The sequence below is a fragment of the Rattus norvegicus genome, chromosome 4 (genome assembly GCF_036323735.1).
Source record: "Rattus norvegicus strain BN/NHsdMcwi chromosome 4, GRCr8, whole genome shotgun sequence".
Lineage (NCBI taxonomy): Eukaryota > Metazoa > Chordata > Mammalia > Rodentia > Muridae > Rattus > Rattus norvegicus.
The window spans coordinates 41,252,336-41,275,981 of NC_086022.1; the positions used below are offsets into that span (position 1 = coordinate 41,252,336).

A 23,646-nucleotide genomic window follows, 5' to 3' on the forward strand; every position below is an offset into this window, starting at 1 on the left:
AGCTTCAAGGTCAATACAACCTTGATTTCTTCATATTCTATGACTCAATTATGTGATGATATCAGCAATAGGGTTTTATTGTCAAAATTTGAAAGGTAACCAAGAATAGTGGCAAAAGTCTGTGATGCTTGGGTGTCTGTTACCCCAGTGGGCAATACCCCAAAAGAGGTAACCATTTCCTGGTCCTGAGGTTTATATATGCTAGCAAGTTTCAGTCTTCTGATAAGGAATAACTTGAAATTAATCAAACATATGTTTTCTTTAAATAAAATAAAGTATGAATAGATAAAGCTATATAATGAAAATCTTGCTTCTCCAAGTTTTATATTAACCATCTTTTCATAAGGATTGTTTATAACCTTATGGGGGAAGACATTGTTACATGCCTTTATTTCTCTGTCTGAATTAGAATAGACATGACTGAATCAAGGAATCAAAATGTAACCTAACTAAACCTTTGATTTCCCTTTTAATTTCACTACTTTTTGTGGTTGTATTGTAAATTTAACTTTATTTGCAAAATGTAATTGTCATATCAGAGGATAACTGCTCAAAAAATTCACCCTTTTTAGCTCTATCTGAACTCTGACTGGCTGGTTAAACTCAGCTGTTTTCAACCCTTTTTCAAGCTGACTGATTTAGCCTGACTTCTCTCAGCTTCTGTCTGAATTGGTTTGCTTGTTCTCAAACTAACTCTGGCAATTCATTTGTCTGTCTCTTTCTCATTCTTTGGCTCATTCTGTCTTCACCAGTAACTTTTCTCTGTAAAACTATTCCAGTAAAATTGCTTCCCCTTTCTCTCTCTCTTTCTCTTTGCTCTTATCTTTTAATCCCCCTTTTTGGGGGATCCATTCTCGCGAGAGTTGGGTACATCCTATCTCTGACTCAATTTGTCAAATCTTTCTCTGACTTTTCACTTTGTCTGCCCCTCAATCAATAGATGTCACTTTTAAACATGGCTGCTTCCTTCTACAAACTAATTTTACCTTCCTTGTTCTGGATCAAAGGTATGTATTCCAGACAGGAGGTTTAAAGATATGTCATTCTAGCCTGATCAGAAGGTTTTTGGATGACCCCTTGCCAGAGCAGTCATGTTGCTAGATTAAAATCCTTTACAGGTATAAATGGGAATGGCCTCCATAAGCTCAAATATTTGAATGTGTGGTTCTCACTTGGTGGAACTGTTTAGGAAGGATTAGGAGATGTGACCTTCAAGATGTTACTGCCCACACCCTTCCCATTTAGATCTTTCTCTCTAGCTTTTGCTTGTGGGTCTGGATATAAATCCTCAGTACTGTTCCATCCAGTACCATTCCTGACTGCTTGCAACCATGTTAAATGTTTTACTTTATAAGTTGTCTTTGTCATGGTATGTGTTCAAAGTAATAGAAAGAACTTCATGTAATTAGACAAGCATTTGGTAACTTGTTTCAGTTATTTAGAAATAATGTAAACCATGCTCTGGGATAATTTATTTTCTTATTAAAAGATTTAGAGATAGAAAATGGATATGAGAAAGTGATATGATATGATATCTGATATGATAAAGTGTCTGAATAAAATGAAGGACCACATGTAAAATATGTTCAGTTATTGAGCTGTACTGGCATGAATAACAAATTCTCATTTAATCTCATGTGTATCATGCCAGACAAATATTAGTACTGTCAAACATCTAAGTTAGTGGTTATCATAGAAGATGAATTGGGGAAACATCAAAGGCAAAGAAGGAGAATGAGCTGAAGGGGTTTGCAAACCCATAAGAGCAACAATACTACCCAACCAGAGCTCCCAGGGGCTAAACCACCATCCAAAGTGTACACATGGACGGACCCACAGTTCCAGCAGCATATGTAGCAGAGGATGGCCTTGTTGGGCACCAATGGGAGGAGAAGCCCTTGGTCCTACCAAGGCTGGACCTCCCAGTGTAAGGGAGGCAGAAAGGGGTTGAGGTTGGGGAGGGGGAACACCCTTATAGAAGAAGGGGAGGGGGACAGGATATGGGGCTTATGGATGGGAAACTGGGAAAGGGGATAACATTTGAAATGTAAATAAAAATATCCAACAAAAAAGGATAATGAATAAAAACAAAACATTTAATCATACTAATAAAGTTTATTGAGTTGAAAAGTAGAGCTGTTAGTAATTTTTGGTATGTTATATAGATTGATGTAACCTCTATTCATGGGCATATCCTCTCTAGTAAGGAACTCAATGTACTAAATGACTAGTTCCCAAGCAAGAGAGATAAAGTTTATCTACATTGCGTGTTTAACGATGGAATGTGTTTTAAGATAGCATGTATATTTGTCATGTATAAATTATCAAAAATAAAAGCTTTGGGAAATTTTAAGTCCTCAGTCATAGATCAAAAAATATCTAAATATAGTTCTGATAAGTATTTTTAATAGAAAAAACTAGATATTCAAAGCATTTCATGATGGTAAAAAGGGAAAATACACCTTAGATCTCCCTATTATGCAATTGCCAATCTTTGAAAAATATCTAAGCAATGTGCACGACACTTTTTTTTAATCCTAAAATCAAATTTTTCTAGTTTATTCAATTAAAAAAACATTACATATCTATAAACATTTTGAAGAAAAGGCAAGGTGACATGGCTGAAGGCTAATGACTTATTTAAAACTTGCTAAGAAATTTCTATAATTAGACTTTATGTAAAATCTAGGTACTTCATCTCATAGTCAGAATGGGAGTCATGACAAAGCTCTCTTCTTGGAAGAATAGCATTTGTGGTATAATAGACAATCTGTTGTTTTCTTTTTGTTTCTGTATTTTAACTCCTCCTTCCTTCCTTCCTTCCTTCCTTCCTTCCTTTCTTTCTCCCTTCTTCCTTCCTTTTATCTTTCTTCTTTCTTTCCTTCCTTTACTTCTTTCTCTTTCTTTCTTTCTTTCTTTCTTTCTTTCTTTCTTTCTTTCTCTTTCTTTCTTTCTTTCTTTCTTTCTTTCTCTTTCTTTCTTTCTTTCTTTCTTTCTTTCTTGCCTATTTTGCTACAATCAGCGATCAATACATTAAAAGAAAAAAAAACAATTCCAGTTTAATGTGTCTTCTTTTTTTTTGATTTATACATTTATTATTGTCTTCATTTATATTTTCAGTATGAGTGTTTTGCCTACCCACACAGTTCTGAAGAGTGCATCGGATCCTCTGGACTGAAGTTGGAGATGACTGTGAGCTGTTATATGAGTGCCGGCAACCAGATGCAAATTGTCTGGAAGAGCATTAGTGCCTTTAACCCTGGAGTCATGTTTTTAGCTCCTATTATTTTTATTTTCAAGGTGTGTATATAAGTTCACATGTGTGCAGGTACACATGCATAAGCATGTATGTGGAGGCTAAAGGTTGACATCCAAAGGCCTCCTTTGTCTTTTTTTTTAATTTAGAGAATACTTTATTAGTGTTTGTAATCAAACCCACGTAGATAAGACCTTACATATTTAATACAGTGTGTTACCCCTGTACACATGGAAAAAACTTAAGTTCAACATTTCTAGACCAATATGGCTGTTAATTTCTGTACAGTGCCAACTCAACCCAGTAAACGGGGATACTTTTTTCCAAAGTTGACAGCACAGCTAAAGTTTCAAAAAATTCAAATTATATATCTGTATATATATATTTATATTTATATAAAAAGACCAATAATAGCAGTGTGTTATGCATCAACAGCAGCAACAGCTTTTCCAGGTTCTGCAGTCATCTGAACAAAACTGTAGAGACATCCAGCACACTCCATTAAAAAAAAAAGTAAAAAAACAAAACCCGAGAAAACAGCACAGTTCTGTTACTCTTGTGGTACCTGGCACCATTTTTTTTTTTTAAAATTAGCTTCTCAATCATCATCTGGAAAGAAAACATTCTGAGCAACATCATTAAAAACAGCTCTGGTAAAGCACGGTCACTACTACGTATCATAAAGCAGGTACAAGCTATTTTACATCCACAGAGGTATGATACAGTACTGTCCTACATATATAATACTAGAGGATACAATTTAAAAGGCATTATTTGAGACTTGATTCTACTTTTCCAGCAGAGGGCCCAAAGGATGGTGTGACACAGCTTTGTAAAGAAACATACTCTAGACAGGATTTCCTTTCACTAGTGGCACAGTTCTAAGGATTCATTCTCTCCATGAATGTCAGCTAAAACCGTTATTAAAAAAATGAAATATCCCTAAAACAAAACCGTATAACCACCGGATTCACATGAAGATGACCTAGTGGAGACAAGCTGGACCTCACCTTACCAACAAGCTATCAAATCTGTTATGTTTAAACAGTGAGACCTCCAAGGAAGGAGATGCCAAGTAGTGCTTCAAAGCTTCGGACCACAATCAAACACAGCATCCTTTTAAACAGAAGCAGAAGCTCATCTGAATATGCTCAAGGATGCTGACATCAACATTTAATCATCTCCTCACTCATCCAGGAAGAAGGGGAGATCAGTTACTACTGTACTTTATTGTGTTCAACCAAATCACCATGTTACAAAAATAGCAAGCTGCCATAATAAAAAATAAGGCTCCTCTATCCAGCACCAGATAGCATCATTTTACTTTCAAGCCTAGAAATTGCACACTTGTATATAAACCAACCGAAGATGAGGATTGAGAGTTCATCTTGGTGGATTTTTCCTTTGATGAATGTGAAGTGTACTTCCTTATCTTTTTTGATGACTTTTAATTGAAAATTGATTTTATTTGATATTAGAGTGGATACTCCAGCTTGCTTCTTCTGACCATTTGCTTGGAAAGTTGTTTTCCAGCCTTTCACTCTGAGGTAGTGTCTGTCTTTGTCTCCGAGGTGTGTTTCCTGTAGGCAGCAGAATGCAGGGTCCTCATTGCGTATCCAGTTTGTTAATCTATGTCTTTTTATTGGGGAGTTGAGGCCATTGATGTTGAGAGATATTAAGGAATAGTGATTATTGCTTCCTGTTATATTCATATTTGGATGTGAGGTTATGTTTGTATGCTTTTCTTCTCTTTGTTTTGTTGCCAAGATGATTAGTTTCTTGCTTCTTCTAGGGTATAGCTTGCCTCCTTATGTTGGGCTTTACCATTTATTATCCTTTGTAGTGCTGGATTTGTAGAAAGATATTGTGTAAATTTGGTTTTGTCATGGAATATCTTGGTTTCTCCATCTATGTTAATTGAGAGTTTTGCAGGATACAGTAACCTGGGATGGCATTTGTGTTCTCTTAGGGTCTGTATGACATCAGTCCAGGATCTTCTGGCCTTCATAGTTTCTGGCGAAAAGTCTGGTGTGATTCTGATAGGTCTGCCTTTATATGTTACTTGACCTTTTTCCCTTACTGCTTTTAATATTCTTTCTTTATTTTGTGCGTTTGGTGTTTTGACTATTATGTGATGGGAGGTGTTTCTTTTCTGGTCCAATCTATTTGGAGTTCTGTAGGCTTCTTGTATGCCTATGGGTATCTCTTTTTTTAGGTTAGGGAAGTTTTCTTCTATGATTTTGTTGAAGATATTTACTGGTCCTTTGAGCTGGGAGTCTTCACTCTCTTCTATACCTATTATCCTTAGGTTTGATCTTCTCATTGAGTCCTGGCTTTCCTGTATGTTTTGGACCAGTAGCTTTTTCTGCTTTACATTATCTTTGACAGTTGAGTCAATGATTTCTATGGAATCTTCTGCTCCCGAGATTCTCTCTTCCATCTCTTTTATTCTGTTGGTGAAGCTTGTATCTACAGCTCCTTGTCTTTTCTTTTGATTTTCTATGTCCAGGGTTGTTTCCATGTGTTCTTTCTTGATTGCTTCTATTTCCATTTTTAATTCCTTCAACTGTTTGATTATGTTTTCCTGGAATTCTTTCCGGGATTTTTGTGTCTCCTCTCTATGGGTTTCTACTTGTTTATTTATGCTTTCCTGGAATTCTTTCAGGCATTTTTGTGATTCCTCTCTGTAGGCTTCTACTTGTTCTCTAAGGGAGTTCTCCACGTCTTTCTTGAAGTCCTCCAGCATCATGATCAAATACGATTTTGAAACTAGATCTTGCTTTTCTGGTGTGTTTGGATATTCCATGTTTATTTTGGTGGGAGGATTGGGCTCCGATGATGCCATGTAGTCTTGGTTTCTGTTGCTTGGGTTCCTGCGCTTGCCTCTCACCATCAGATTATCTCTAGTGTTACTTTGTTCTGCTATTTCTGACCGTGGCTAGACTGTCCTATAAGCCTGTGTGTCAGGAGTGCTGTAGACCTGTTTTCCTGTTTTCTTTCAGCCAGTTATGGGGACAGAGTGTTCTGCGTTCGGGCGTGTAGTTTTTCCTCTCTACAGGTCTTCAGCTGTTCCTGTGGGCCTGTGTCTTGAGTTCACCAGGCAGGTTTCTTGCAGGGGAAAAGTTGGTCCTACCTGTGGTTCCAAGGCTCAAGTTTGCTCGTGGGGTACTGCCTAAGTCCTCTCCGCTGTGGCAGCAACCGCGAAGATCTGCGCCGCTCTTTCCGGGAGCCTCCGTGCACCAGGGTTCCAGATGGTGTTTGGTGTTTTCCTCTGGCGTCTGGATGTGCACAGAGTGCAGTCTCTTCTAGTTTCCCAGGCGTGTCTGCCTCTCTGAAGGTTTAGCTTTCCCTCCTACGGGATTTGGGTGCAGAGAACTGTTTATCCGATCTGTTTCCTTCAGGTTCCGGCGGTGTCTCAGGCGCAGGGGTCCTGCCGCTCCTGGGCCCTCCCCTACGGGAACCCAGAGGCCTTATACAATTGCCTCTTGGGCCAGGGATGTGGGCAGGGGTGGGCAGTGTTGGTGGTCTCCTCTGCTCTGCAGCCTCAGGAGTGCCCACCTGATCAGGCGGTGAGGTCTCTCTCCCACGGGGTTTGGGAGCAGAGAGCTGCTGCGGGCCGGGATCCGCGGGTGTGGGACTTCCGGTAAACACCTAATGTGTCTTCTTGAAATGATGAATTTCATGCTTTTATCAGGTTTCTCTAACCTTATTCTCTAATTGCTCAATCTGCACAGTGAGAAAGTCACCAGAATTTCTTCCCATATGCTTAGATAATGCCTTTTGCTTAGGAAGCTAAAGAGTTACATACATGTTATAAGAGCTCAATGAGAACTTTCAAAGATTAGCTGAATTGGAAAAGTCTAAATAACTAGAGAAGTTTTCTACTCCACGAATTGCTAAAGAAGCTGGAAATTAAAATTAGACAGCATGGTACATTAACTGGTGATTGTTGTGCATTTTTATCTACAGTTTTTCTAAGTAGCTAAAATTACTACAAGTAGTGCAAAGTTTTAAATGTATATGTTAAGTACACAGACTCAGATTCTGAAGGTATGAATTCATATGTCATGTCTAGTACCTAATACCTGGTGGCTGTGGGCAAGTTATTTAACTTACTGCTCCTTAGTTACCTTGATGATCAATCAAATAGATTGTTTTAGTTATTGTGTAGTCTGGGAAACATTCTTTGTTATCCTCTTATCTATATTTAGAAGATTTCCTAAGTTCTATAATGAATTTGGTTTACTGATCTATTGTTGAAGTAATTCTTATGCCTTCCACCTTCCACAAACTAGTGTACACATAGTATCTCTTTTTTATCTTGGAGACCATGGTACCAAGGGTTGACTATAGTGATTTGTCAGTCCCAGATGTTCTCTACTGGACAAATGTATGAGCCATAAATAAATCACTGTTCTAAGCCATAGAAACTTCAGGAATGTTTGTTTCCATAATACTGCACATATGTTCTCTCTCTCTCTCTCTCTCTCTCTCTCTCTCACACACACACACACACACACACACACACACACACACACACACACACACACACACACACAGAGAGAGACACACGCACAAATGTGCATGACATGACCACAATCTTTGGTACCAGTAAATACTTACAATTATCTTGTCTTATGGTCATTGTTATTAGTGGGACTGTGTGTGTGTGTGTGTGTGTGTGTGTGTGTGTGTGTGTGTATGTGTGAGATATATATATATATATATATATATATATATATATATATATATATATGTTCAAGGGCCTGTGCATACATTCAGAGGCCAGAAAAGAACATCAGATATTCTATTCTTTCACATTTCACCTATTCCCTTGAAAGTCTCTCAGTGAACCTGGAGCTAGGCTAGTGGCTACCAAGACCAAGTGATCCTTCTGTCTTTGCCTTCTCTCCCCCAACACAGGGTTGGGGCTATAAATTGTCTTAGTTAGGGTTTCTATTGCTGTGAAAAGACACCATGACCATGACAACTCATAAAGGAAAACATTTTTAACTGGGGTTGGCTTACAGTTTCAGAGGTTTAGAGTCTATTATTATCACGGCAAGAAGCATGGCAGCACACAGCCAGACATGGTGCTAGAGAAGCTGAGAATTCTACATCTTAATATTCAGGCAGTAGAAGTAAATGTGACACTAGATGGAACTTGAGCATCTGACACCTCAAACCCTGAAAATCTGCCCCCAGCAACACACCTCCTCCAACAAGCCTATATACCTAATAGTGCCACTTCCTATGAGCCTATGGGGACCATTTTTATTGAAACGATCACATAACTGTGTTCAGACACATCTTTTTATTTGGATAATGAGCATTTGAACTCTGTTCCTAATGTTTGTCCTTATTTGATGACCCATCTCTATAGCCCCATGATCTTGTTACCTGATCTAAAGACTTGATAAATAATATCAGGTAGCTATAATTTGTTTGTACAATGAATTATCAGGTAAAGTTCTGTGGTGGTTTGGATAAGCACAAATAATGTGCTTCATGGGGCCAGGTATTTGAACACTTGGTATTGTTGGTGGTATTTTACAGGAAGTTGAGGAGGAGATGTGAATTTTGTTGACTGAAGTACGTAACTGAGGTTGGGCTTTGTCAGTTTAAAGACTCCTACCATTTTATAACTCTCTCTTCTCCCCCCTCCCCCCACTTCTCTCTCTCTCTGTGCTTCATGCTTGAAGTTCAAAATATGACTTCTCTACTTTCTGCCCCAGCTTCTCTAACTGCTGTGTGCTGGCATGCTTTCACCACTGTATAGACTTTCTGGAACTATAAGCCTAAACAAACTCTTTTATAAGTTACCTTAGTCATAGTATTTTATCAAAGCATCAGAAAAGTAACTATTACAAGCATCTAGCCTTGTTTTGGGGTATCTTCATCATTGAAAGGATGACCAGCCATTGTCTTGCCAAACTCTGTAAAGTTGTGTAAACTGTGTGAACAAGAATATCTTCTTTGCTAATCTGCCTCAAATTTCATGATTAACTGAGTTCTCTATTAAACTACAGACAGATCAGGAATATGTGAATGATAGAAACTGTGTTAGGCAAGAGTTGGTAAAAACCTACTTATTACTGCGAAGCCCATAAGCAGGGGTGATTTTAGACTCAGAAAAGATATATACAAAAGTTTGTATTTTTTCATGTGTCAATGGATGTGACTATACGATGTGACTATACTCTGTAAGTCTAGTATCCAGGTCTACTAAGAGCAGAGGGATATGGACCATGGTATGTGATGAATTTGGGCATGGGGAAAGGGAGGTGTTAAAGAGGCTTGGCATGGGGAGAAGTGGAATAAATATTCATGACTCCCAAGTTTAGGCTGGGTGAGGGACAGAGGAAAATTTGTAGAATCTATGTTTTATAAACCTGTTATTTAACCACCTCATACTTCAGCTATAGGTTTTGTGATAAGAGATTGAATGATATCAGGCTGACATCATAATGCCTTCCTTTAATCTTCTGCCACTTTTGGTCCTATTTGGAAGACATGAAAAATCCATTTTTGAAAGCTGATAAGTCCTGAAAAATAAGTTTAAATTGCAGCTGATTACACTGACCTAGGAATCTCGTCATCTCTAATTCTTGCATGAAAATGTAACTAGGAAGATGCCTCCTGCTGGCTTATAATATGCTTATTTAAAAAAAATCACGTGTCAGCAAAGAGCCTTGATGTGGATATTTGAATATTATGAAAAATGAATTCATAAGCCAAGTCTATCTGTCAGATATTTTTAATTTAAATGTTCTGATGGGTGATGAGACTCAGTATGAGGGCATACAAAATTGTCTTGTGAAATTTAAAGTCAGGGAAAGAGGTGAAAAAAAATGACATTTTGTTCATAATCATGCACCTATTCAGAATTTAAAGTTTCTGGTCAAGATGGGTTTTGATTTTTCAAATTTCAATTTCACCACTTAAAGATCAAGTGTCTCTCAATTGATATTAAAGAAAATGGCAGAGATTGTGTCTTTTATCACAGATCACTTGTGGAATGTTAGGTCAGTTCAGTAATCCCACGAGTATGTTGGAGCTTCGGCATTGGCTTCACTATAAATGTACTTTCTAATTATGCACAGGCAGCCGTAGGTCACTGGAATGTGGGAATCTTAGAAACTAATTTCTCAAATGCATATTGATCGCTTCCTGCAGCACTATGCTCTGGTACTGTGACTTTTGTCCCATTAATACATGGATTTCTTGCTTGTGTCCAGGTAGTTTGTAGCTGTGTGTAAGTCTATGGCCCAAGGACTATAGCTCATTCCGCCTCAGCTCAAGGCTCAGTGATTCCTGAGTTCCTGTCTCTCTAGTTGCCAGAGTTTGCCTGTCATTGTGTCAGTGGCATCCTTTCTAAGACCGTGAATTAGGGATACAAAATACATAAGAATTGGTTGCAGGTAGTAAGAATGATATGGATGTAGCCTATCTGCAAATCAAGCTGTGTTGATGTACATCAGATTCAAGTATTAGATTTGGAAACTATTATGGATTCTTCTGCTTTGCATGTTTTTCTAGCACTTGGAGCTTAGTATTTCTTAATATTAGACCAATATTAATTTTTAAGCCTATTCATCTTAATAGGCTGTCTTGGCATCTTCCATAACCTTTTCCTATTTTCTTACCTTTTAATTTAGGTATTTTTTAAATATTTCTTACAATTTCATTAAGCAAAGCTTAATCTATAGCAATGCCTGAGAGTCAGAATCAGTTAAGCAAAATATAGTTAGGAGACATTAGATTAAAATGTGCGGTCCATTTAAATAGTACAACAGTGTCAAGCATTGTGTAGCATCTGAGATCTTTTTTTTTTTCTTTTAGCGCTGTCTTCTTTTTTTTTTTTATTAACTTGAGTATTTCTTATATACATTTTGAGTGTTATTCCCTTTCCCGGTTTCCGGGCAAAAATCCCCCTCCCCCCTCTCCTACCTACTGGGTGTTCCCCTCCCAACCCTCCCCCCATTGCCGCCCTCCCCCAAACAGTCTAGTTCACTGGGGGTTCAGTCTTAGCAGGACCCAGGGCTTCCCCTTCCACTGGTGCTCTTACTAGGATATTAATTGCTATCTATGAGGTCAGAGTCCAGGGTCAGTCCATGTATATATAGTCTTTAGGTATTGGCTTAGTCCCTGGAAGCTCTGGTTGCTTGGCATTGTTGTACATATGGGGTCTCGAGCCCCTTCAAGCTCTTTCAGTTCTTTCTCTGATTCCTTCAACGGGGATCCTATTCTCAGTTCAGTGGTTTGCTGCTGGCATTCGCCTCTGTATTTGCTGTATTCTGGCTGTGTCTCTCAGGAGCGATCTACATCCGGCTAATGTCGGTCTGCACTTCTTTGCTTCATCCATCTTGTCTAATTGGGTGACTGTATATGTATGGGCCACATGTGGGGCAGGCTCTGAATGGGTGCTCCTTCAGTCTCTGTTTTAATCTTTGCCTCTCTCTTCCCTGCCAAGGGTATTCTTGTTCCCCTTTTAAAGAAGGAGTGAAGCATTCACATTTTGATCATCCGTCTTGAGTTTCATTTGTTCTAGGCATCTAGGGTAATTCAAGCATTTGGGCTAATAGCCACTTATCAATGAGTGCATACCATGTATGTCTTTCTGTAATTGGGTTACCTCACTCAGGATGATATTTTCCAGTTCCAACCATTTGCCTACGAATTTCATAAACTCGTTGTTTTTGATAGCTGAGTAATATTCCATTGTGTAGATGTACCACATTTTCTGTATCCATTCCTCTGTTGAAGGGCATCTGGGTTCTTTCCAGCTTCTGGCTATTATAAATAAGGCTGCTATGAACATAGTGGAGCACGTGTCCTTTTTATATGTTGGAGCATCTTTTGGGTATATGCCCAAGAGAGGTATAGCTGGATCCTCAGGCAGTTCAATGTCCAATTTTCTGAGAACCCTCCAGACTGATTTCCAGAATGGTTTTACCAGTCTGCAATCCCACCAACAATGGAGGAGTGTTCCTCTTTCTCCGCATCCTCGCCAGCATCTGCTGTCATCTGAGTTTTTGATCTTAGCCATTCTCACTGGTGTGAGGTGAAATCTCAGGGTTGTTTTGATTTGCATTTCCCTTATGACTAAAGATGTTGAACATTTCTTTAGGTGTTTCTCAGCCATACGGCATTCCTCAGCTGTGAATTGTTTGTTTAGCTCTGAACCCCATTTTTTAATAGGGTTATTTGTTTCCCTGTGGTCTAACTTCTTGAGTTCTTTGTATATTTTGGATATAAGGCCTCTATCTGTTGTAGGATTGGTAGGATTGTAGGATTTTCCCAATCTGTTGGTTGCCGTTTTGTCCTAACCACAGTGTCCTTTGCCTTACAGAAGCTTTGCAGTTTTATGAGATCCCATTTGTCGATTCTTGATCTTAGAGCATAAGCCATTGGTGTTTTGTTCAGGAAATTTTTTCCAGTGCCCATGTGTTCCAGATGCTTCCCTAGTTTTTCTTCTATTAGTTTGAGTGTGTCTGGTTTGATGTGGAGGTCCTTGATCCACTTGGACTTAAGCTTTGTACAGGGTGATAAGCATGGATCGATTTGCATTCTTCTACATGTTGACCTCCAGTTGAAGAAGCACCATTTGCTGAAAATGCTATCTTTTTTTCCATTTGATGGTTTTTGGCTCCTTTGTCAAAAATCAAGTGACCATAGGTGTGTGGGTTCATTTCTGCGTTTTCAATTCTATTCCATTGGTCTATCTGTCTGTCTCTGTACCAATACCATGCAGTTTTTATCACTATTGCTCTGTAATACTGCTTGAGTTCAGGGATAGTGATTTCCCCCTGAAGTCCTTTTATTGTTGAGGATAGTTTTAGCTATCCTGGGTTTTTTGTTATTCCAGATAAATTTGCAAATTGTTCTGTCTAACTCTTTGAAGAATTGGATTGGTATTTTGATGGGGATTGCATTGAATCTGTAGACCGCTTTTGGTAAAATGGCCATTTTTACTATATTAATCCTGCCAGTCCATGAGCATGGGAGATCTTTCCATCTTCTGAGGTCTTCTTCAATTTCTTTCTTCAGTGTCTTGAAGTTCTTATTGTACAGATCTTTTACTTGCTTGGTTAAAGTCACACCGAGGTACTTTATATTATTTGGGTCTATTATGAAGGGTGTCGTTTCCCTAATTTCTTTCTCGGCTTGTTTCTCTTTTGTGTAGAGGAAGGCTACTGATTTATTTGAGTTAATTTTATACCCAGCCACTTTGGTGAAGTTGTTTATCAGCTTTAGTAGTTCTCTGGTGGAACTTTTGGGATCACTTAAATAAACTATCATATCATCTGCAAATAGTGATATTTTGACTTCTTCTTTTCCGATCTGTATCCCCTTGACCTCCTTTTGTTGTCTGATTGCTCTTGCTAGATCTTCAAGAACTATATTGAGTAAGTAGGGAGAGAGTGGGCAGGCTTGTCTAGTCCCTGATTTTAGTGGGATTGCTTCAAGTTTCTCTCCATTTACTTTAATGTTAGCAACTGGTTTGCTGTATATGGCTTTTACTATGTTTAGGTATGGGCCTTGAATTCCTATTCTTTCCAAGACTTTTATCATGAAGGGGTGTTGAATTTTGTCAAATGCTTTCTCAGCATCTAATGAAATGATCATGTGGTTTTGTTCTTTCAGTTTGTTTATATAATGGATCACGTTGATGGTTTTCCGTATATTAAACCATCCCTGCATGCCTGGGATGAAGCCTACTTGATCATGGTGGATGATTGTTTTGATGTGCTCTTGGATTCGGTTTGCCAGAATTTTATTGAGTATTTTTGCGTCGATATTCATAAGGGAAATTGGTCTGAAGTTCTCTTTCTTTGTTGTGTCTTTGTGTGGTTTAGGTGTAAAAGTAATTGTGGCTTCATAGAAGGAATTTGGTAGTGCTCCATCTGTTTCAATTTTGTGGAATATTTTGGATAATATTGGTATGAGGTCTTCTATGAAGGTTTGATAGAATTCTGTACTAAACCCATCTAGACCTGGGCTCTTTTTGGTTGGGAGACCTTTAATGACTGCTTCTATTTCCTTAGGAGTTATGGAGTTGTTTAACTGGTTTATCTGTTCCTGATTTATCTTCGGTACCTGGTATCTGTCTAGGAAATTGTCCATTTCCTGTAGATTTTCAAGTTTTGTTGAATATAGGCTTTTATAGTAAGATCTGATGATTTTTTGAATTTCCTCTGAATCTGTAGTTATGTCTCCCTTTTCATTTCTGATTTTGTTAATTTGGACGCACTCTCTGTGTCCTCTCGTTAGTCTGGCTAAGGGTTTATCTATCTTGTTGATTTTCTCAAAGAACCAACTTTTGGTTCTGTTGATTCTTTCTATGGTCCTTTTTGTTTCTACTTGGTTGATTTCAGCTCCGAGTTTGATTATTTCCTGCCTTCTACTCCTCCTGGGTGTATTTGCTTCTTTTTGTTCTAGAGCTTTTAGGTGTGCTGTCAAGCTGCTGACATATGCTCTTTCCTGTTTCTTTCTGCAGGCACTCAGCGCTATGAGTTTTCCTCTTAGCACAGCTTTCATTGTGTCCCATAAGTTTGGGTACATTGTACCTTCATTTTCATTAAATTCTAAAAAGTTTTTAATTTCTTTCTTTATTTTTTCATTGACCAGGTTATCATTGAGTAGAGCATTGTTCAATTTCCACGTATATGTGGGCATTCTTCCCTTATTGTTATTGAAGACCAGTTTTAGGCCGTGGTGGTCTGATAGCACGCATGGGATTATTTCTATCTTTCTGTACCTGTTGAGGCCCGTTTTTTGACCAATTATATGGTCAATTTTGGAGAAAGTACCATGAGGAGCTGAGAAGAAGGTATATCCTTTTGCTTTAGGATAGAATGTTCTACAAATATCCGTTAAGTCCATTTGGCTCATGACTTCTCTTAGTCTGTCGACATCACTGTTTAATTTCTGTTTCCATGATCTGTCCATTGATGAGAGTGGGGTGTTGAAATCTCCCACTAGTATTGTGTGAGGTGCAATGTGTGTTTTGAGCTTTAGTAAGGTTTCTTTTACGTATGTAGGTGCCCTTGTATTTGGGGCATAGATTTTTAGGATTGAGAGTTCATCTTGTTGGATTTTTCCTTTGATGAATATGAAGTGTCCTTCCTTATCTTTTTTGATGACTTTTAGTTGAAAATTGATTTTATTTGATATTAGAATGGCTACTCCATCTTGCTTCTTCTGACCATTTGCTTGGAAAGTTGTTTTCCATCCTTTGACTCTGAGGTAGTGTCTGTCTTTGTCCTGAGGTGTGTTTCCTGTAGGCAGCAGAATGCAGGGTCCTTGTTGCGTATCCAGTTTGTTAATCTATATATTTTTATTGGGGAGTTGAGGCCATTGATGTTGAGAGATATTAAGGAATAGTGATTATTGCTTCCTGTTATTTTCCTATTTGGATATGAGGTTATGTTTGTGTGCTTTTCTTCTCTTTGTTTTGTTGCCAAGACGATTAGTTTCTTGCTTCTTCTAGGGTATAGCTTGCCTCCTTATGTTGGTCTTTACCACTTATTATCCTTTGTAGTGCTGGATTTGTAGAAAGATATTGTATAAATTTGGTTTTGTCATGGAATATCTTGGTTCCTCCATATATGTTAATTGAGAGTTTTGCAGGATATAGTAACCTAGGCTTGCATTTGTGTTCTCTTAGGGTCTGTATGACATCAGTCCAGGATCTTCTGGCCTTCATAGTTTCTGGCGAAAAGTCTGGTGTGATTCTGATAGGTCTGCCTTTATATATTACTTGACCTTTTTCCCTTACTGCTTTTAATATTCTTTCTTTATTCTGTGCGTTTGGTGTTTTGACTATTATGTGATGGGAGGTGTTTCTTTTCTGGTCCAATCTATTTGGAGTTCTGTATGTTTCTTGTATGCCTATGGGTATCTCTTTTTTTAGGTTAGGGAAGTTTTCTTGTATGATTTTGCTGAAGATATTTACTGGTACTTTGAGCTGGGAGTCTTCACTCTCTTCTATACCTATTATCCTTAGGTTTGATCTTCTCATTGAGTCCTGGCTTTCCTGTATATTTTGGACCAGTAGCTTTTTCTGCTTTACATTATCTTTGACAGTTGAGCCAATGATTTCTATGGAATCTTCTGCTCCCGAGATTCTCTCTTCCATCTCTTGTATTCTGTTGGTGAAGCTTGTATCTACAGCTCCTTGTCTCTTCTTTTGGTTTTCTATATCCAGGGTTGTTTCCATGTGTTCTTTCTTGGTTGCTTCTATTTCCATTTTTAATTCCTTCAAGTGTTTGATTGTGTTTTCCTGGAATTCTTTCAGGGATTTTTGCGATCCCTCTCTGTAGGCTTCTACTTGTTTATTAATGTTTTCCTGTGTTTCTCTAAGGGCGTTCTTCACGTCTTTCTTGAAGTCCTCCAGCATCATGATCAAATATGTTTTTGAAACTAGATCTTGCTTTTCTGGTGTGTTTGGACATTCCATGTTTGTTTTGGTGGGAGAATTGGGCTCTGATGGTGCCATGTAGTCTTGGTTTCTGTTGCTTGGGTTCCTGCGCTTGCCTCTTGCCATCAGATTATCTCTCGTGTTACTTCGTTTTGCTATTACTGACAGTGGCTAGACTGTCCTATAAGCCTGTGTGTCAGGAGTGCTGTAGACCTGTTTTCCTGTTTTCTTTCAGCCAGTTATGGGGACAGAGTGTTCTGCTTTCAGGCGTGTAGTTTTTCCTCTCTACAGGTCTTCAGCTGTTCCTGTGGGCCTGTGTCTTGAGTTCACCAGGCAGGTCACTTGCAGCAGAAAAGTTGGTCTTACTTGTGGTCCCGAGGCTCAAGTTCACTCGCGGGGTGCTGCCCAGGAGCTCTCTGTGTCAGCAGCAACCAGGAAGATCTGCGCCGCCCTTTCCGGGAGCTTCCGTGCACCAGGGTTCCAGATGGTGTTTGGTGTTTTCCTCTGGCGTCCGAGATGTGCGCAGAGTGCAGTCTCTTCTAGTTTCCCAGGCGTGTCTGCCCCTCTGAAGGTTTAGCTCTCCCTCCCATGGGATTTGGGTGCAGAGAACTGTTTATCTGGTCTGTTTCCTTCAGGTTCCGGCGGTGTCTCAGGTGCAGGGGTCCTGCTGCTCCTAGGCCCTCCCCCACGGGAACCCAGAGGCCTTATACAGTTTCCTCTTGGGCCAGGGATGTTGGCAGGGGTGGGCAGTGTTGGTGGTCTCTTCCGCTCTGCAGCCTCCGGAGTGCCCACCTGACCAGGCGGTGAGGTCTCTCTCCCACGGGGTCTGGGAGCAGAGAGCTGCTGCGGGCCGGGATCCGCGGGTGTAGGACTCCCGGTAAACACAGGACGTGCCCGGTTCTTGAGGAATTTTGCCTCTGTGTGTCCCAAGTTCATCAGGCAGGTCTCTTGCAGCAGAAAAGTTTTTCTTACCTGTGGTCCCGAGGCTCAAGTTTGCTCGCGGGGTGGTGCCCACGAGCTTTCTGTGGCGGCAGCAACCAGGAAGATCTGCACTGCCCTTTCTGGGAGCTTCAGCATCTGAGATCTTACTTGGTTTATAAATCTAACAAGTAGGCCTGTTAGGGATGATCAACCTGATTTCAATACTCAGCCAGTTTAGTGCTGAACACCTTTACACAATTAACATTAAGACATCTTTGAAAGAAAAATTCTTGGAAGAGTAAAGAAGGCCGGGAGCATATCTGTGAGTTGAAAGCTCTTGAGGGGACAAAGATATGAACAGTTGTGGTTTAGCCTTAATGCACACTGAGCACCTGCACCGAATGCTTGCTTCTTGTCCACATCGTGCTGTTTATTATTTTAACTGGTAGTAATCATGGCATTTGTACAGTGTGGGAGTAACAATTTTATTATTACTATTTATTACCATAGGGTTACCAGATAAAGTCTTCCCTACTTATTTGTTAAACTCAGCAATATTACCTTCTATATAGTAAGGTTAGTTTCTACAGTCAAGGATCTCAAATGTAAAATTCATGTGCGTAAGGAAGATAAATGCAAGATAGTTGAGTAAAGAGGCCCATCAACAGAATTTTTAAGGTATGAAAAATGATGATAGCAAGCTGGAATGGATGTTGAATCAGATGTTCCTGGCTGCCTAGATCATTCCTCTACCTCTCACTTAGAGCAACTGTTTCCTGGGTTTCAGAGTAATTTAAGGCTTATTTTCAAGAAGGCAAAAAATAGAATCTGTATATGAGGCATAAATAACATGTAAAGGAGCTATGACTAATAGCAGGGCTATAGTATAAATGGATTTTACTTGTCCTGCATGGCCAATGTGTACCAGTCACCCAAGTGAATGGTGGAGAAAAAATAGACAACTGTCTTTCTCCTTCACTAGTCCCTGTTCTAGTGAGGAGCAGGAGAAAGGGAAGCCTTGAGTAGAGAGGCCAGTAAAGAATATATGACATTCATCCTTCATTTCATTTCTATTGGAATATGAGCAAGGGATGGAGATAGAATTCACACACTAGCGAGCAGATTCAGAAGAGTTTCGTTTACACAGGATAGTGGGTTTTGGTGGAGTGGAATTGATGAGGATGGCTGGGATGAATAAAGCAGTGGGCTGGAAACCATGCAGTGAAGTTACATTAACAGCAGGAGATGGGGGAGATGAGAAGCCAGGATGTCTACCCTGGTGGGAGAAATTCACAGAACAGTATGTGAGGAATACCAAGGGGATGCGGAACAAAACAGCCACTTAGAAAGCATAGCTTAATATTTTCAAGGTCTGTGGAGCTTTACTGATAAACAGTTGTCTTCTCTGAGCCCAGTGAAGTCCCTGTAGATAGAATTGAGGCTGTTTATTGTCACCATTTGGAGAAAGTATATGATCCACGGAAGTAAATAGAAGATAAAATAAATAAATCAATTTTGTTTTTATTGGAAGGGAAGATGAGTCTTTTGATATGTTCAATCTGGCTTGCTCTGTACTTGACAGAAAGAACACTGACGGAGAATTCTAGCATAACTCCTGAAGCTACAAACATGAAAAAAGGAAGGAGGCAAATGTAAGGTAGGTTGTCACCCAAGTTTCTGTTGAAGCAGAATGGCAGAAAATTGATAGCATATTTCCAAGTGAGCCATAAAGTCATAAAACAATTTTGAAAGGTGCTCATGTTCTAATGTTAACGCGAAAGTGAATCTTGACTTCACCGAGGCCTGAATCACCTAATTCCTTTTCCAATGGCTGTTGTGAGTCTTGTATCTACCTTCAGAATAAGGAAATGTCAAGGGGCCACCTTAATTTTCATCTAGGTACCTTGAAACATCTTGCATGTCTAGTGTACTTTTAAAAGATAGAAGCCAAGAGGTGGTAGTACAGACGTTTAATCCCTACATTCAAAAGACAGAGGCAGGTGGATCTCTCTGTTCGAGGCCAGCCTGGTCCTCAGAGTGAGTTCCATGACAGTCAGGGGTACACAGAAACACTGTCTTAAAAAACAAAAACAAGAAAAAGGAAGAGAGAAAGAAGGAAGGAAGGAAGGAAGGAAGAAAGGAAGAAAGGAAGGAAACAGAAAACCAACCACATTATGATGGCAGGCTTAAAAATGTGATCTATGAGTTGGAGTGCCCTAGGAGTTTAGTTGACAATGCATGACACTGAAGCAAGACTATTCTAAAGCAAGATGTCAGTGGGCAAAATTGACGTTAGAGAATCCTGAAGGCTCTAGAGATGTCTGCAAGGTACTGATGGTATTGCCCTAATTCTTAAGTTGAAATCCTGCTCCCCAATAGCATGATGAGGTGGATACTTTGGGAAGTATTGGGTCAAAAATGAGGTAGAATTTTTTAAAGAGAATTAGTGCCCCTATACAAGAGACACAAGGAGCTTCCTCATCCTCCCTCTGTCATGAAGACACAAAGGAGAAGGCAACAGTCTGCCCATTGAAAGGGACACTCATCAGGGCTAGCTCATGACCTCACCCTAGCTCTGAGAACTAAAAGAAATAACCTTTTATTATATAACATGTGGTTATATAACATATGTTATGATGCATGGTCCATTTCTTCTTAGGCAAGCCAAATGGGCTAAGATAACTTGCCAAGCCTCCAAGGGAGAAACTTGTTAGCTTTTATGATTATTGGATTTCGTGGTACAAAATATGCTCATTGAACTAAGTAAAATGTGTCAATAAAAACTAAAGTCATATGGATGCATAATATTATGTATGTTTAGTGAACACATACTATCGACTGTCATATAGTCTAGGCATAGTAGTTACATAATTAAGGCATTTCCTTCTCCATGTTTTATAGATATTGAGGACTTTTAAATAAATGATGGCTATGGAAAATTTCTTAGACTAGCTCACTGAGCAAACCAGGAAATGTATTCTGATTATTTATTTTTGTCTTAAAATATTATTTTGAATTATTAAATTTTTGTATAATACAAGTGTATTGCATTGTAAATAAAGATTTAAGAATCCCAGACTTCTTTCACTTGAGGAAGAAGGTTTGTCTGGAAGATTTGTTGCTTGTTTGTTTGTTTGTTTGTTTCTTTGAAGAATTCTGTGTAGATGGGGAAAAAAACAGGAAGAATTCACTTTCTCCTAATTTGATCAGGTGGTGACAAGTAAGATACAGTCTTTGCGACAGGGAGGGAAGGAGAGGAGCAGTAGGAAAGAGCAGTAAGAGAAAGTCAAGCTTCAGGAAGCAGAATCTAGGCTGACTCACAGTGGGGTTCCCAAACAGGTTGCAAGCAAGCCACCCACCAAGCAACTTGCTGCCTGGGCAGTAACTTCTTTGGAAGACACCAGCCTGGTGCCCAGAATACAGAGGCTCTTCCAGTTGGAGACCAGGCACAGAGCATCTGTCATCTCATCACGTATAATTAATTGTGCCTTTAAATTAGCAGCTGTCTTAGGACATAGTGCTGGTAGGAGGGTTGAGGATGAGGAGATACTGAAAAGACCATGAATTTTTGGTTTGTCAGTTTTAGCATGGTTGTAGTATCCACTTCTCCAAAATGATCTCTTTTCATAGCACAGTTGATTTTTTTTTGACCTCTTTACAATTGTATTGGCAATAAGTAGGAGGAGGTGTTTTTGTTTGTTATTAGATAACCACATTTTTTCTAATCCCTCTTTTCTTTTTTTCTGAAGCTGATATTTACATAAATTGAAGGAAAACATATTTGACTTAAAAAAAATCTTCATCCAACGAATCTACTAGTTCTTTTGGGTAATGAGTTTTTTGTTTTGTTTTGCTTTCCTTACATCACTTTTCTATGTGCGTGAATGAAGAGATGTGAGAGCATTACCTGGTTGTTTCTTAGCTGTTCAGTAGATGAATCTAGATTTCAAGGGGAGCATGGGATACTTTTGCCACCCCTCAGGATAGCTAGTTGATTCTAATACTTTCCCATCACCATTTGCTCGATTCCCACATACACAGAGACTTTCTAATAATAAATGCTAAGATGTAAACGGCTAAATTAGTATTTGGTAGATTGAGTGTCATACTTGGGTATACCTTCTTTCATTTATTCATCACTTGGTCTTAATAAAAAGCCAAGAAGTGACACCTTATTTTATTTGTCCTTTAGAATATCGTTTGGAGCTTGGGTACTGCAATAATGTGTTAAGGAAAAATAAACAATGAACAATTTTGTGCATTTTCCCGATGATAAAAATGACAGGATTGGAACATGCTCATGTCTTCCTAAGTGAGGCATCATGATAGCCCGATTTCTACCCAATAGCAGCTACGATGGCCCTCAATGATTCCTATTTTCTGGGATCTCCCTTAAGTAAGCCTGTTTTGTTGTTGTTGTTGTTTGTTTGTTTGTTTGTATGTTTTGAGCTACTGGAGAATTTAGTGATTATGAAATAAGAGTTGATTTTCACCATAAGTTTTAGGGATAACACTAAAGTAATCAATAACTAATACAACTCTAGAAGTCTAGGCACATCTAATCTGTGTAATAACAAAATAAGTAGTTGTTATCATTAAATTGACAGTCTGTGGCACTCAGATCTCAGAATTCTGCCATTTCTCAAGGCCACATTTTTGATACCATATTCCCCATTGTTAGCAGCCCCTAAGTGAACAGCTCTCTGTATCCCATCTGCCTGCTTTTTTTGGAATCAACACAGTCTTTTTCCTCAAATTTCTGTCACCCTAGTGTTCAGGATTTCAGGAAAAAAAAACACTTTCTATTACTTGAGCTGTGAAATAAAAGACCTCACCTCTGCAATGTTGCTAGATTGAGATATTCCCTGGAGGTATCCTTTTACTTAAGGTATTTCCCCACAGCAAAGGTGTCCTACTTGCTCTGATAATAGTTTTCTTGCTTTTTAAGGTTTTTGTTTTTGTTGTAATTGGTATTATTTGTTCTGTTTTAGTTTGGTTGTTATTCATAATGGAAAGTACCGAGGAAAGTAGAAAAGGACTATGGGTAGAAGAGATGAGAAAGCAGAGATGGGGTAGTGGGACACAGGTACTATGAAGTGGGCAATAGCAGAAATGAAGGCAGGTGCCTCAGTTGGACAGGGAGGAAGAAGGGTAATACAGAGAAAAGGAAGAAAAGGGAGATAAAGAGAGATAAATAATGCTAAGGATATTAAGAAAAAAGTAATAACAAAAAATACTATTCTATAAGACCTCCTAAAAATATGCACAGCTCTTTTCCCTAGAGGCATTGCAGGTGTGACTACAGCAGTCACATGTGTGACAGAGAGGAGTGAGGCTGAATCTACTCTCAGTGTTCTGAGCTATGAATATCTGAATGATTCATAGCCTAACATTCCCTGAAAAAAAATAAGCCTGAGAAGACCACCAGTCCAGTAACTTGAAGGCTCAGATGGGCTCCCAGGATGGGGAGCAAGGTGGAGAGTAGAAGAACTATGGCCTGGGTGGGAGTGAATCTGAGATGGACAATCCCCACCACTCCGGCAGGCCAGAGGAGAAGCAAGCTCCAGACAACTACCAGACCAGTGCTGGTTGAGACAGAGAGCTAGCCTGAAATGACCACCAGACGTAACATAATTCTCAAGTATGATATAGCACTCCTGAGACCCCAGACCCTACTAGGAGCAGAAAGTAAATGGTAGAGAAATGGAAGAGAAAGAGAAACAGAAGCATGCAGGCACAATAAAGAGAGGCAGACTGGAGACTCAACAGTAGTGGGGAATAGCCTGATGTGAGTAGCTGGTGTTGACACCTGAGATCATGGTGGGGTTCTGGCCTGTGCTGCTGCTGGGGGCCACATCTAGGACTATGGCCCTGAAGTAGCAGGAGCTCATTACTACCAAAGACCAGGAAGATGCTCCTGGCCTGGGCACTGCCTGAAGACGTGTTGATGGCTGTGGTGAGGGCTGTGCAGAACTGGTTCTATCCCTCATCTGAACACTGTGGGAGAGCTGACTCTGCGGGCATGAAAGCAAAATATCTGACCCTG

At 39.3% G+C, this 23,646-nt stretch overlaps 1 pseudogene; it reads left to right on the top strand.

Moving 5' to 3' along the window:
• Window positions 1–22,877: 22,877 nt before the first annotated feature.
• LOC120102687 (small nucleolar RNA SNORA17) lies at window positions 22,878–22,994 on the top strand (annotated as a pseudogene).
• Window positions 22,995–23,646: the final 652 nt, after the last annotated feature.